The sequence below is a fragment of the Seriola dumerili genome, unplaced genomic scaffold, assembly GCF_002260705.1.
Source record: "Seriola dumerili isolate Sdu_G_001 unplaced genomic scaffold, Sdu_1.0 BDQW01000073.1, whole genome shotgun sequence".
NCBI classification, from domain to species: Eukaryota; Metazoa; Chordata; class Actinopteri; order Carangiformes; family Carangidae; genus Seriola; species Seriola dumerili.
In genome coordinates, this window is record NW_019174328.1 from 2518244 (window position 1) to 2533653 (window position 15410).

The window sequence follows — 15410 nt, forward strand, 5'->3', positions numbered from 1 at the left end:
CTAATTAGAGGCACACTGATGAGGAAGGATCACAGAGGAACAGGCCAATCCAGTCTGAACTTCAGAACCGAATCACACAACAGCCTTAGTTTGTGACAAAAAAAGCATTACAATCTATCGTACAAAGTCTTAGAGTGTAATACAAGACAAGCACAGACAGTCACTGTACCCTACTCTTAAAAGGGGCCTTGGTCACAAATCTGCCAAATTGTACGATATTGACTTTGAGGCATATCAGATGAATGTCCAGTAAATAGTGCTACTATGCAAATTAAAAAAAACAAACAAAAAAACAGATGTATCTAAATAATAAACAAGCTTTGTCCATAACTGTGGCACTTCTACACATTGAAAAACATAAAAACATTAAAAAAAAAAAAAAAAAAAAGATTTACCATCTTGTGGTTGTATGCCTCCACCAACCAGCCAGAAATAAAGTCACAACCTCTTCTTCTGTTCCTGAGTTATGGTGTTGAATTAGTGTTTTTGCAAAACATCACAATGTCAAACTGTTAATCGCTTGGATATAAAATGTCATCATGTCACCGTTTTATCCCGTTAGACATTTGTGTTAAATGTGTCATTACCAGTGTGTGAATTCTTCAGTGATGGCCAGAAACATGTTTGTGAGGTCACAGTAAATCTATTGAGGATTTGACCTTTAACCTGCCTATAAATGTCTGTGTCTTATATCAAGAACCAAATAAACAGTGAACAGTTAACAAAGGCTTTTTTAGATATTGTTATTCATTTAGCATCAGCAGCACTGTGTGGGGATATTTAAGTAATACAGCCAGATATTGAAATATGACATATCAGTACCAACTCAGACTTTATGAGTGCTTCTTTATTAAAATGGATGACTATGCACCACGTGAAGATCACACTTGCAGTTAATCCTATCTGATCCATTGTAGACTGTTGCCACGTGTATTTTCTAAGTTGCCAATTCATCGTGGGCCAACAACTCAAACCAACTGACTGAGATCATTGCAGAAATACAGAATTGCACAGATTTAGGTTTTCCCAGATGAGACACTGACATCTGAGGCTCCAGCTGCGGTTATGACATTATAGTACCTCACATCCTTACTGGGATGCTCAGCAAATGAGGCATAAAACATGGTTTGGTAAATTACCAGTTTCTGCGTGGGTCTTCTTCTCCTCCTGAGTGGAGCTGACGTCATGAACATCACAGTAAGCTCGGATTAGGCGCCACAGAAATGATGAGTTCTGTCCAAACTACAGAAGTACATCAAAGTGTTAGGACACAGCTAAACAGCTACAAAGTGAATATATGCAGGGTCAACAACCAGTTAAACACACCTCCTCTCTCTGCTCCAAGAGGATTTTGAGACTTTCCCTTTTGTCAGACTCAGTGCCCTGATGCAGACAGTCGATCCGCTCAAGGAGGACACATAACTTGTCCGCAGGCTGTTCTTCATCCCTCTGTTCTGCATCACTTGGCTCTTCTTCCTCAGAGTCTGTCAGTGCAGTCATATACCTGAACGCACAAAAAAAACAGAGGGCAGAATGTGTCAGTAAAAGAAAAGGTGCAGTATCAGTTTTGCTGCAGTTTGTTTTGTTTGCTGTGGATTCTTTCACTGGAACATTTTGAAAGGTTATACTGATGTTTTCACACTTGCGTCACATTTATGTCTGTCTATGTATAAAAGGTTTATTTTAGTCTCTCTTGAACAAGAGAACCCAATCTCAATGAGACTATTTTCACTGCTTAAATAAAGGAAAATTTTAAAAATTAGAGAGCTGAACTGAATACTCTAGCAGGTCCAATCACAAGACAAGACTGTCTCCATCCTCCTGATGTGCAGCTTCACCCACGCAAAGCATGAATAAACAGCAAATAAATGTTGCTCGTTTCCCTAAAAAATGCAAGACAATGGTCTGCGTCCTGGTACCTCAATCTAAAACCATATCCTACTGGTGAGGTGGAATGAAAACACATCAGCTGAGAAGTTTTTCAGATCAATCAAAATCCCGTCTTAATGGGCGTTTTTACGAGCCGTTTTTCTGCCATGCCATGCTGATTATAAAGTATCAATCTTCACTGCCTGTTTACACCCAAATGGCACCAGGTTTGTTTACATAAGTGGGTCACTTAATTGTTTATGAATACTAGCTGTTAAGAAACTCTTGACGTCTTAACGTGGATACCTGAAGGCTTTTACATGAACACAGGGAGACTTGTTTGTCAGGGTGAGGCATGCAACACTCACATTAGATGCTTTATGGTAGCCTTTCAACTACTGTAGATGTATGAACTAACACCCCAAGCTAGCACTTAAGAAGCAGCAGTAAAACAAAATAGCTATATTAACAGTATAGGTAGCAATGAAAGAAATAGACAAGGGTGAAAATATGAAAAGCCTCTATTGAGTGTTGCCAGCGGCTGCATGTGCGTCATTGATGGTTAAGGGAACATTTTGGGCTGCGAGCCACGGTTCTGGGGGGATGTGTCAGAGCGGGCCACAGACAGAAACACCACAGACCCAACAGGTGCCTCGTGCTGGAGGCTGCTTCCTGACTCCACCCCACAACACACACACCTTCAACCCAGAGTGCTGTGATTACAGGAGTAATATGAGGGCACTTGAGCTGCTGAGATTTTCTTCAGTCAATAAAAAGGAACTGTCAAGAATGAAGCTCCGCAGCTGACAAAGTCAACAACACATACAGAGCTGCAATGGTGCGTGCTTAGATGAAGGGAATCTACACAATGTTGTGTTTTCTGTTATGATGTAAACGTATTGCAATTTCAATTAAAATAAATCTGCTTTAAAGCTGCTAGAGTCAATATTTTTATATAAAAAAATAAATCACAATTCTTTAAGAATATCGGACTTACATTCACCAGATCAGAAACACAAATCCTAAATGAATGCTAATGTTGCTTCCCATTTCTGAGTGTGTGTACAAGCAACAAGCAACTATAAGCTCACAAGTTCACCATATCAACTTTAAAGATCACAATTTGTCAGTGTTGAAACTCTACTACATTCATATTTCTAATTAATAATGAATGAAATTATTTGTTTTTGCTGCCCCCAAGTGGAGAAAACATTAGTTAATGCAGGATTAATGCAAAACAATTAAATGTTTTTTTACTGGTTACAAGTGACAATTTCAAAATAATGGTAAATGCTAAAATGTAGTGTAACAGCAGCACACGTAGAAAGTGGTCATAATGTTACGGAGCTGAAACGGGAAACATCAGTTATTTCCATTGGATTGCGCCACGTCACGATGATTTTGTCACGCAAGCACGCTGCCCGGCACCCGCACAGCCAATAGAAATTAGGCATCTAGCCAGGCACGGAAAGTAAAGGAAATGTACACCTGAAACCGGTCACTGTGGAAAGGGTGCCAGTCCCTGGTGCTAACGCCTGTTTCTTAGCACTGGAAAGATGCATCTTTGTTGCTGGCAACAAAAGACTGTAAACACAGTAAGGGTTTCCCACTTCATCACTACAGTGATGTGTCCCGCTAGAAGTTTGGAAAACTCCTATGTTTGCTCCGTCCTCCGCGACTCCCCTGAGGTGTACGCTGACCTGAGTGCTGAGCGAAGCTAAGACCGCATCCTGTCTGAAAGCCCCATTACACAGCAATATCTATCTAAAATTTGCACACATCAGCTAACTTTAGCCACCATTATCTACTGGTCATAACAGACCAAGTTAGGCTGTGAAGGCAAGACCCCCGAGTGTATTAAATTGAGCAAAGGCTGCTTTTTATTGCTCATTAATTTAACTTTAATGAAGATTTTGTTTTTCATTCTTTCAAAAGTTACATATTCTAGCTTTAAAGTAGAAGTAGTTGAAATTTTTTGTGATATAGAGTGTGAACTCTGTGACCTGTCAGACTGTACTTCATTCACATTCAGTGGCTTAGTAGGAAACGGAGAATCACTGTAACTGCAAGAAACTAGACTTTATAGTATCTTCATTATAATCTCCATCTGTTTTCATACCATCATTTTGGGATTGTGCTCCAAAGCCTTTCTACAATGTCGCTCTCTGCACTAACCCCTGAGTAAACCCTAAAACCTGCAGGCAAGGCTCAAACCGTTTATTGGCCAATACACCCCAGCGTTAAAAAATCTGAATGGGTGTGCTTCAGTGTTTACTCTGACTGTTGTGGTCTTCCTTTTTCTGTCTGGCCACACCATATTATAGAGCAATAAACAGGCCTGCCATTAAACTGTAGCAAGACAGTCACATTATTGTACTTTGTGTCATTCATTCATCCCTAATTCATTCATTCATCCTTTTGTTCTTTTATTCATTCAGCAGTCCGTTTTTCCTCCCTCCCTGCAGTTATTTACTCAGTGGAGCTGGAGAGACAGGCAGCTCAGTACTGAGTGATCAGCGCATTCCTGTCACGCCATTCCACGGCTCATGAATCACTTGAGTTGAAAGAAAAAAGGAGCTAAGGATCTATTTGTAATACTGTGTGTTTTTATGTAATGTATATATGTTTGTGCGGGAACCATTATTATCCTTGCAATGTTTCTAGAAGTGCACGGCTCTGAAAGAACAAGTTTAAATACTGTCATCTTTATACCAACACTATCTAGGTACATAATATACTAGCAGGCCTTCCTATGACTCACACATGACAAGAAATGAAATTATTTTCTGCAGGCAAATTCAAGGGCAGGGCAGAAAAGAGCATTTAATACCTGTTCTTACATGCAAAAATTTAACAAAATTAAAAAATACACAAACATTCACAAGCTCACAAATATGAGCAGCTGCTTGCTTTTCTGTTTTACATCACTATAAATTAAATACCTTTGGCTTTTTTCCATTGTTGATCAAACAAAATAAGAGATTTGGAGTAGGGCTGCGACTAACGATTTTTTTCATTCTTGAATGAGCTGTGGATTATTTTTTCCAACCTCCCATTTAATCGTTCAGTCATTTAAAAATTCATATCAAATTTTTCCAGTCCGACGTCTGTAAATTGCTGGGTTTTTTTCCAAGAAAAAGTCTGAAACTGAAGATATTGAGTTTAGTCAAAAGAATGTTAGTTTAATTGATAATGAGTAAAATCATTTAACTCTATGGTAATCCTAAATAAAGTAATCCAGTAATATAGATGTCAGTTGTGTATATAGTTGTTAATTTCCTTATTTGTGTTTACACTGTGTAAAACAGTGTAACTCTATGTAATATTTACAATGCTGTGATAATAAACATATGCTATTTTGTGCAATATTATTGTCATTTTACCTTTTGAAAAAAATGTTGCAAAAATGACAAAGTGAAGACTGTGATAATTGGTCATGTGATCCATGTATATGTATTTATTGCACCTGTGAATGCTCTTGTAATTCTACTGAGTGAACCTGCAGAAGCCAAAGGAGAAATGTGTTATTTGCTCTAATCAAAGTCACAGTGAAGTCATCTCAGTGTGCGGTGGTTCATTTTGATTTTCACTTCTTGCAAACAACCAGCACCTGATTACCAATATTGGCTGTGCATGGGGGAGTTTTGTTTACAGTAATATAGCTAATCTAACATACACAGGTATTTTAAAACCGATTACTGAAATGTATAATAAGCAGAACTTATTAAACCAAGTCAGAACCAGAATCAGTAAATCTGGTCCACCTCAACATCAGGTTTTATCTTCTTCTTTGTATTCAGCTAAACGAAACAGTGCAGTATCTACCCATGCTGAGTCCAACCTCACAACACTCTCACTATGTAAAGTCAAAGACTGGAAAGGTTCAAGTTTTGTTTTTAACAGGCTGTGTGCTCACTGAGTGAGATCAGCCTTTCAGTATACAGACCCAAAGGGGCAATGACGGGATCTCTCAATAGGGCTTAGTAATGGCAGTCTCCTTGGTTACACTATTCAAAACAAACCTGAGTTACCATCCCAACATCAACCGGGCCTTGGAACATGCAGCCCGTCTTATTCAGTGTGTGGAGCTGTGATGGCAGTACCAAGGAAAGCCTGCGCTACAACAATGGCTGTCTTGACTGGAGAGAGTCCAGTTGTTCATTCTCAACACCCCCCAAAAGGCTGGACAGGGATTGACTCTTTAGATTTTAACTTCCACTTTCAGCTGCTGAGCCACCTGCTGACAACAGACCGGGTTTCTAACTATACCCTGCTCGGTTGTGTTAAGTAATACAGGTGGAAAATAGACATGGGATGAAAAATAACCTGTCATTCATTTCTCACAGACACAAAATAACGTCACAAGTTAATAATGAATACAACCATTCACCTTGTGTGTTCATGCAACCATAAGTAACTCTTCTCTTTGTTCTTAAAATAGTAGGAGGAAGAAACAAGTTTGGAGACTGGGGTTTGTGCATAGTTGTATACAAATGACGCTCTGGCTTGTGATTCTGCCAAAAGGCAAAGAGGCGAGAAATAAATTTGAACAGGAGACAGAATGACACATTCACTAGAAGAGAATGAAACTCTAGAAATTTCTAAGAAACAGAAAAGAAATGTGAATGAAAAAGAGCCAGTGACATGAAGAGAAGTTCCCTTCTCTAATAATAGATTTACCAAGTCATCAAGTACACTCAATAACCACACAGCTGCAGGTGAAAACATTGATAATTCTCTGTGGGTTCATTATTAAGAGTGACTCCTTTCACATATATGTAGGCAGGTGATCTATTGTTAATATAAAAACTAGTGATTATAGCTGTTTTAATGTAACAGATAATTGGAAATATCAACATTTCTTTATTCCCCAAATTTGCATGAGCATTTTAAAGTCGAGGTTGTTGGACCATTAAAGGTCCCATATAGTATAAAGGTAGATGTCCATGTGTTTGATTATAAAGCAGGTCTAGGTTCTATATTGATACTGTGAAAGTATCAAAGCCTCAGTCCACAGAGAAATGCACACAGCCTGTATTCAGAAACTGAGCCTTAAAACCAGCCGTCAGGACTTCTGTAACTTTATGATGTCATAAAGCAATCATCAAAGCAGTCACCATCCTCAGCCATGCCACAACCCCCGCTCACCTGGACCCACCATCCAGCTTTGCAGGATTTAGTTTGTGGTGTTTACCTGAAATCTGCTAATTTTTTTATTCAATCACTCAGCCAACCGTCAGCCAATCAGAAGAGAAGCTCAGAGCCTCCTATCTTCTGATTGGCTCACCGACCTTAAAACCCACAAATATATCTTCGCATGGATCAACGCTTTAAATAAAACACTGGAAAAGTGTAAAATTTGGAGCTTTAAAGCAGACATGAATGGAGTCAGGTATAGACGGACAGTTGACTGGGGACACAACAGACAGGTGAAAGTGTCTGCTCTCTGTATACTGTACTCTTAAAACTCAACTTAATAAATATGTTTATTTGGCTAAGAGCTTTTCATTGAAGTATGAATCTGAAGATATTAATGTGAATGACTTGGATGCGGACAGCTGCGGAGCAACATGTACCATGACGTCACGGGGAAGACAGACTAAAGCTTTTAATCACAAAGCAGACAATGAGCTCCTTTCTCTCTTTCTAAACATTTCTGTGTGTGTTGACCAGGCTTGCCCCGTCACTAAACAAAACTGCTTCTTAAATCTGCTTAAATCAACAACTATCCAGTGGCATAAATGCAATTTTTTGGACAAGGAAAAAAGAAGAGGTAATATCCTTGAGCTACAGCGACGTGATGTGAATAATAAACTTAGTGGGAACTGTTCAAGGAATTACAAGTTCCTACAAGACACTTTTAAATGAGGCCTTTGACAGCTTGGCACACGGACAGGGTGATTGATGGGTCTCCTTACCTGAAAAGAGGTAGCGCTGAAGACGCTGTTGTGACATATGAGGAGTGAATGGAGTTCAACGTGCCAGTGGCTGGGTCCACATGTTCCCTATTGTGATCGACACAACCCTGCTTCATAATTTTGACATCTTGTCACACTAATTGTTCTGTTACTGGTGAACATTATTGTTATTATTATTATTATTATGACGACACAGACTCCGATTGGAGCTAGACTGTTTTATCAATGTGCCAACACTGGTCACACTTGAAATCTCTCTGTAAGCACACAGGACAAAGTCTGATCTACAAAGAAAAGGAAAAACAATAATTTCTATATTTTGTAATCAATATAATTATACAACCAGAAATAACATGTCAACACAAAATCATTAAGCAATCAACTCCAGAAAGTTATAAAAACAGTCGTTTGCTTATTTGTGATGTTCTGCAGCACGGCTTGCATGAAGATTTGTGGAAGGCCCTGTTTATATGTGCATGATGCCCCCTGTTGGAAATGTGTTGCCCCAATAACAACATTATATACATTAGTATATAAAAATTTGAAAATTTAAGATTTTTTTTCCTGCTAATTTATTAAATCAGTTGCTCATTGCTTGTAAAACTGAGAGCATGCAGCACCTTGAGATGGGTGCTTGCAAACTTACATTTTGCACCAAGCAATAAATACACTAATCCTGCTCATTTTAAATGTATTATTAAGGCTTTACATTTTAACAAACATGCAATGACTACTACCCAGCCTTTAGAATCACGGCTCTCATGGGGGTATTGTGCTGAGATATTATACTTCCACAGGCTGAACAGACACCGAGAGCCTTTAAATGGATGTGAGGATTAGGGGTGTAACTGGCTCCTTTGGGAGAACACACACGATTCCCTAAGGGGCTGGAATTTCTTCACTGTGCTATTCCCACTCACCCCCACACCCTCTGCTCATGCAAATAACAGAGCGGCAGGAAAGGCTCTTTAATTATGGGAGGTGTGTGCGTGATGTGATTTCTTTTCAAGCATAATAACCTGAGCTGTAATTAAGAGCATTTGATGCAGCCAACGACTGTCACTCAAACAGGCTGTCTCGCACCTCCACCTGCTCCTCTAGCCAGTGAGCAGGGTGATGCTAACATAAGTACAGGCAGGATGATCTGACATGTTTATCCATCATAAAAGAAGACTATGATCACCTGTCTATGAGCTGTCTTACTTCCAATGGCAACAAATGCACATGACCTGAAATACTTTTAGGGTGATAGCACAACTTTTCACGCTGGTTGAAACAGGTTAAATAAGATTTACTGCTTGAAAATGAAATGAATACAGATGCTACATTAACGTTCAAGAGACAAGAACCAAGAAAACCGCATTGACAAAATTTGATATGTTTCTGCCCACATGCATCTGAATTATCTCAAGCATCTTAAACGTTATATAACAAGTGACGTTGGTGTCTTTCCTGGAAACAACAAACAAAAAAAAAGGAATGTGATTCTTAGAGGACACAGATGGTAAAACACAACACTGATTACTGGATGTTCAGCTGGCCCACTTTGTGTTGTTGTAGTTGTAAAAGATTGCTCTAAGGCAGTTGATTAATCATTGTGAGGAAAGTAACAGAGATGGGGAGGAGCCACACAGCTCTGATCTGAGGCTTAGTGCACACATAAAACCTGTGTGGCTAGGTGAGAGCTGCTGCACTTGTGTTTTGAAGTCTTCTTGGCACTTCTCATGCTCTACCTCCTACACAACTGAAGCAGTGGTCAATCCAGGTTAAGTACTCGAATGACAGACAAAATCTCCATCCTGGCCCCTGTGTAGACCTCCATGTGCTACACCACCAAAACTCAAAGCTGAGTCGCGTGCTGAGAATATATATAATCGTGTCCAAGAAAAACTGAAGTCTGCCTGGCTGCTGAAAACATTAAACCCTCGGCTTAATCATCAGCATTTAACTGTGGATATTTGTTTTTATAAGATGAGATTTTAAATGGCAGTCCATTCAAAAGGAACACATCTGTTGTTTATACTCTCTAAGGTTGGCATGAGTTCAAGGCATTTGGCTGAGAGTAGAGGTGGATGACTGGGCATGCAGTGCTTGATTAGTCTGCTGTTCTCTGCAGCACCTGAGGCACATATACGTACCGTCATAACTATAATTTAGTGCATAAAACGAGTAGGCAAGTTTAACTGGTTAAGTGTGAGGTCCACAGGATTTTTGATCTGCATATTGATCAATATATAAGATTGTTCATGTGGAAATTAACCTGAAATTAAATTACAGTTTGCCACCTGTTGAGATGTTTATCTGTTGTGTATTTATCCTTCAGGAATGATTTACATGATTGGAGCCTAAAGAAAGTTTGTGGCTGATTCTAATATATTGGACTATATTAATATAAATGCATTGGTTTGTGTTCTAAAGAATGTAACAGAGGTAGATATTTTACAGCCATTTTAATACATTTTACACCAACATCTGCCCAGCTGTTGTACTGTAAACAGTGGAGTCTGCTGCAGAAACTATGTAATAATGACAGGGACTCTAAAATATTACAAGCGCTGTTTCTGAACAATGACCTAAAAAAAGGGGGTTTATTTAATATCAGCATCTGTATGTTAATATCATATGTGATCAATGAAATCTAAACTTGATTAATGTAAAAATGTTAAAGAAGACGTATTTTGTTGTTCCTTATTTTCTGCCAGATGCTACTAATGCTACAATGTCAGATGTCCATATTAAACATGGCCAAAGTTTCAAATAATGAGGTAAATGTATGTAAGTAATCTCTCTGAGACAAAAGCACAGATGTCAGTCTGCTCTGAACGTTAGGTTTCCAATGGCTTTTCAGTTCATCACAGATTTCTCTCTACGGCCTTCTGCTCCGAGCAAAGCTCATTCTCCCAAACAGTCAACCTGAGTGATATCATAGGTATTTCATGGACTCAAAGATACAAATAAACAGTGGTGCAGGTTTACTATATAGTCATTTGGTGACAGCAGAATAACATTTTACTAGCAATGTTAGCTTTTGTATTTCCTTACAGCGGGACGTTTTCCATTTCAGTTTGCATTTTAACACCAATCTATCAATTTTATTGATGGATTGTGATTGAAAGACTAAATCCACTGTTATGTCACACAACAAGCAGATAATGGGTATAATATTTACAGAACAGAGACTTCCTGCTGTAATATTTGTTGCAGTGGATGTTTGTGATGTCCACTCCAATACCCAGATGTATATCAGAAGTTGCAAATTCCAATCAATTATGTTATGTTACTTAGTTTTAGTTAGTAGTACTGACCCTCGGCAGGCCTATGCCCGTTCAGCCTATCAGAAAGTGGGGAAGTGAGGTTCAACTGAGAGGCTGCATAGCAGGCAGTTTGAGATAAATAAGTCCCAGAATAAAAACACAGATCTGAAAGGAGCACGTGAAATTGTCTATTTCACAACTCCACACACTCTGATCTAACATCTAACTGATCTAATCTCAACAGTTTATATGTTTTGATTCACAGAAAACCACACACTCCTCATCTGATGACCTTTTTAGAACAAGAATCAACTTTCACCAACACTCAAGTTCATTTAACTGACTGACATTCTCACACAGTCAATTGTTCCTCATGTTCACAGCTACATATGAAATAATCATTAGAGAAACTATCTTCTTCAATATTCATACAAAAATACAAAATAATTTAATTTTCTTTTGCTCAAATTAACTGGACAACCTTCAGTGCATTCAGTCATACAGTCATACACCACAGGTCAACTTCTGTGAAAACCATATTCTTTATCCTGTTAGTCACTAATGGAGAACACAGCACAAGACACTACTCTGTATCTTTACTATACAAATGTGTAATTATTTAAAAAAACAAATTCATAAGTAAGTCGTATGTTAGGCGGCCACTGCAGTTAGAGACAACTGCCTGATACTGCACCAGCCCACCAGAGCAGCACTGCACTCTGCTGCAATTTTGGCATAGTGGCCGCAATCAAAAAGTCACATGATCCCTTGGGATTCAGAAAGACTTTTTGCTACACACGTCTTTCTTTATATAAACTGCAGTACACCTAAGAATAAAATGTCCTGGTCATCCCAGGCATTCAATTCCATGCCATTCATGTGTGTGGGCAGTTAGAGTGAGAACCTTGTGCGCTTGCATTTTGGGTACTATAGCGTACGGTACATGCAGAAATGGAAGGTGCTTTTTCAGGACGATGTGTGAGAGATGAGATGCTCTCATTGGAATGAATGGACTGTAATGTTGGGATCATTCAGATTCATTAATATATCCATTTGTTGCTCGGTACAGTGTGTGATTAGTGTACAAAGTGTTTGATGGACACACTGTACAGTTGTTTTAGCTAAAGATGATCTAAAATTACCTCCAATCAGGGAGGTCTTCTTATCCATAGTCTTCTATAAGGGGGAATTAATATTTGATCTACAAAATAGCCACGAATAGTGTGTGTGTGTGTGTGTGTGTGTTTTCTCCACCCATAAGAGTCAAAGAATGAATAGAATCTCTGTGAATATCTGAATCCTGTAAACAACGGCTGGATTCAAATAAGGCACGTAAGTGTGAGCGTGTCATTGAGAGGGGAAGAGGATAAACATTAGCAGTATAACTGAGGTTTGCTCTGAGGGGTAGACTGAAGAAAATGCATCACTGTCATGTGAGTTACATAATTTAAAAGAATTATGTATGGATACATTATTGAATTGAATACTGAAAGTAATACATATTCTCCCTTGTTTAGAGCATTTAAAACACTCACCCTCCCTCGCTCTCTGCCTCCTCTGAGCTCCGACCCCCAGCTGTGGTGCCAGTGATAGTGCCTGCAGCTCTTTTCCTCCGTGTCGGCGTGGTCCTGTGCAGAGGGCTGGCTCGACGTGCTTCTTCGCGTCCCCTAAGCTCCTCTCGTACTTGGTCCTGCAGCGTTGGCAGAGCATTCTTCAACGCCTTCATCTCATCCTTCAGTTCGGACACACACTGGATCAGGGCCTCGAGGCGCTCCAGCACCTCAGCCTGACCCGTGGCCAGACCTGGACCATCCACCAACATGACGCCATTCCCCTGTTCATTAGTGCGGTTGAGGTAGAATGCCGGGCATGAGCCTCTTCGTCTTGACCTAAAGCCCTGGTAATACACCACAGCCAAACTGATCCCAGCCACTCCTGCAAGTGCTCCCAGAACCAGCACCTTGCTGTCTGCCTGGGCCATCCTGCAGGTCTGCAAAGAGTGCCTATAAAATATATGATGAAATGTTTTAGGTCACTGACTTTATGAGCATTTTGCTACTTTCTATAAACAAAAAGAGAAAAGAACACATACTCACTCACATACACTTTAGATATGGTTTAGATATCAAGATGGAAATGCATCAAACAAACAAAAACATCACAGGTAAGTCTGGGTTTACATCATTGACAATTACCTGTAGTAGTCTGTTAAAATAGCCATTTACAACCTGCTGCTTCCTGTGAGTCAATTTCTCCCATCATCAATTATTTTGCTGATTATTTTTTGTATTTAACAATTAATTGTTTAGTCTATGAAATGTCACTAAGAAATGCCCACAACAATTCTGTAGAGCCCATGTTATCTTGTTTTGTCCATCCCACTGTCAAAAAGTAATATTTGTAACATTTGTGCTTGATAAACTATCATCAAAATTGTTGTCTATTAATTTTCAGATCTATCAACTTCTCAGTTAAAAGACTAATAATTTAAACAATCAAAAATGGATTACAATTTCATAAGTACATAATCAGCAGCATTTTTAACGTAGAGAATAACTTTATTATGCAAGCAACATATTTGGACTTGTGGTCATTTAATTAAGTACAGAGTCTATTACTTCCATGTTATTTGGAACATCTGATGATAATACTGAAGCAAGTATCGACTGATGATCAGCTACTTTAACCACTGTTAACAGTGTGTGTTATGGTGACATACAGTATAATAGTGCTGTGGTCATGATTGCTAAGTAGCCAAAGTCAAATGATGAGCATTAATATAAGACAGTTCAAATACCAGACAAGAGTGCATGTTTTAGGTTTAATTTGAAATACACAATAACAACAACATCTTGATCAGATAGTGACCTTTCACCTTTAACACTGAGTGGAGTGATAATCTGCACTGAGTTTCTCCCTGGCTGATTAGAGCAGTACACGTACTATAGTAACTATAGTTATTGACTTCATTATTTTCACACTGGTTTCAACACACAGCACAAATGACTGACCATAAACAGTCTGCTAAGCTAAGTCAAGGGGAAACACTGGTACACACAGATACAGGAGGTGAATGACATCTTATTAAACGTCTGTACAGTGTCTGTACCCTTTAACTTAACATTTTACCTCTGTCCTGCTTCTGGTTTCGTGGGAACTTACACTATGAGAAAGAAAAGCTCTATCTGACAAATGAGTTTAAGAGAATTCATGAATCTGTAGCATAGTATTTACAAGAAGCTACGTTAAGAATGGCTGGTCAACTAGCTTAGATAATTGGATCAACACATAATCACCAACAGGGAGTGTTAGCCAGCAGTCACACAGAAGCTTTTCACAACCTGAACACACTGAGAAAGTCAACGTCTGACGGGGTCTCAGTCGTGCCTGGTCCTCTGCAATCTTGGTTTCATTAACATGATTATTTAACCATATCAATTAGCTGCTAATGACGAAGTCCTGCTGCTAGCTAAAGGTCGCCACTTACGAAACATGAACACTCAAAAACAAAGTTACTCGCCAAGGTTAAACGGTTAAAACGCGACAAACCGCTCATACCCAATATGTAAAACAGCAACCATTTACACGAGCAAGTCATATTCAAATAATAACAAAATTGACAATATTACAGACCTTACAGTACAGGTGAGGAAGGAGGCACTTCTCGGCTTGACGGCTCTCCGGTGTAACTATCAAAACATTCCGTACGTGCTATCGCGCCACAATGAAAGGTTCCGGGGCTTTATCCGCGTCGACGTCATAATAAAAACAACTTACTATGCATGTTTCGCTCAAACACATCCCCAGTGACTACCAGTTTATCATTAAAATCCAAAGGTGGCTGGTGCCGTATATTTGTCTGTGTGTGCTTGATCTTTGGTACATTTCTGACCATCCATAGTTAGCTGTTGCTTTCCATCCACTTTCTAACATATAAAGTACTTTGTTACATTGTTTCTGAAAGGTTTTAGTTGAATAAAGTTCATTATTATTATTATTATTATTACGACTACTACTATTATGGGGTAATGCTCCACAATCCCGATAATGTATGTGTCTATGGAAAATACTAGAGCAGTTAAGTGTTTATGCTCCTCCTCAATGATTAATACGTCCTCTGAGTTATCAGCACTAAAAGATTTGTTATTGCCCCTCAGTGTGCTTGTTCTTGGGGAGAAAATGCTGTCGTTATGTCATCATCATCCTTACCATAGAATCACATTGTATGGAGTGTCCGTTTCAGACCACAGGTCTACTGGTTCACAGTACTATTGTTTGCATATGTTCGATTTGCATTTACCCATTTAGCAGACGATTTTATCCAAATTATAAACTGTGCAGGTATGTCGTTCAGACTGTTAAAATTGCA

General features: G+C 39.0%; 1 pseudogene; it reads right to left on the bottom strand.

Moving 5' to 3' along the window:
• The window catches only part of LOC111220773, a 39704-nt pseudogene extending 24960 nt beyond the window's left edge, over positions 1-14744 (bottom strand).
• Positions 14745-15410: the final 666 nt, after the last annotated feature.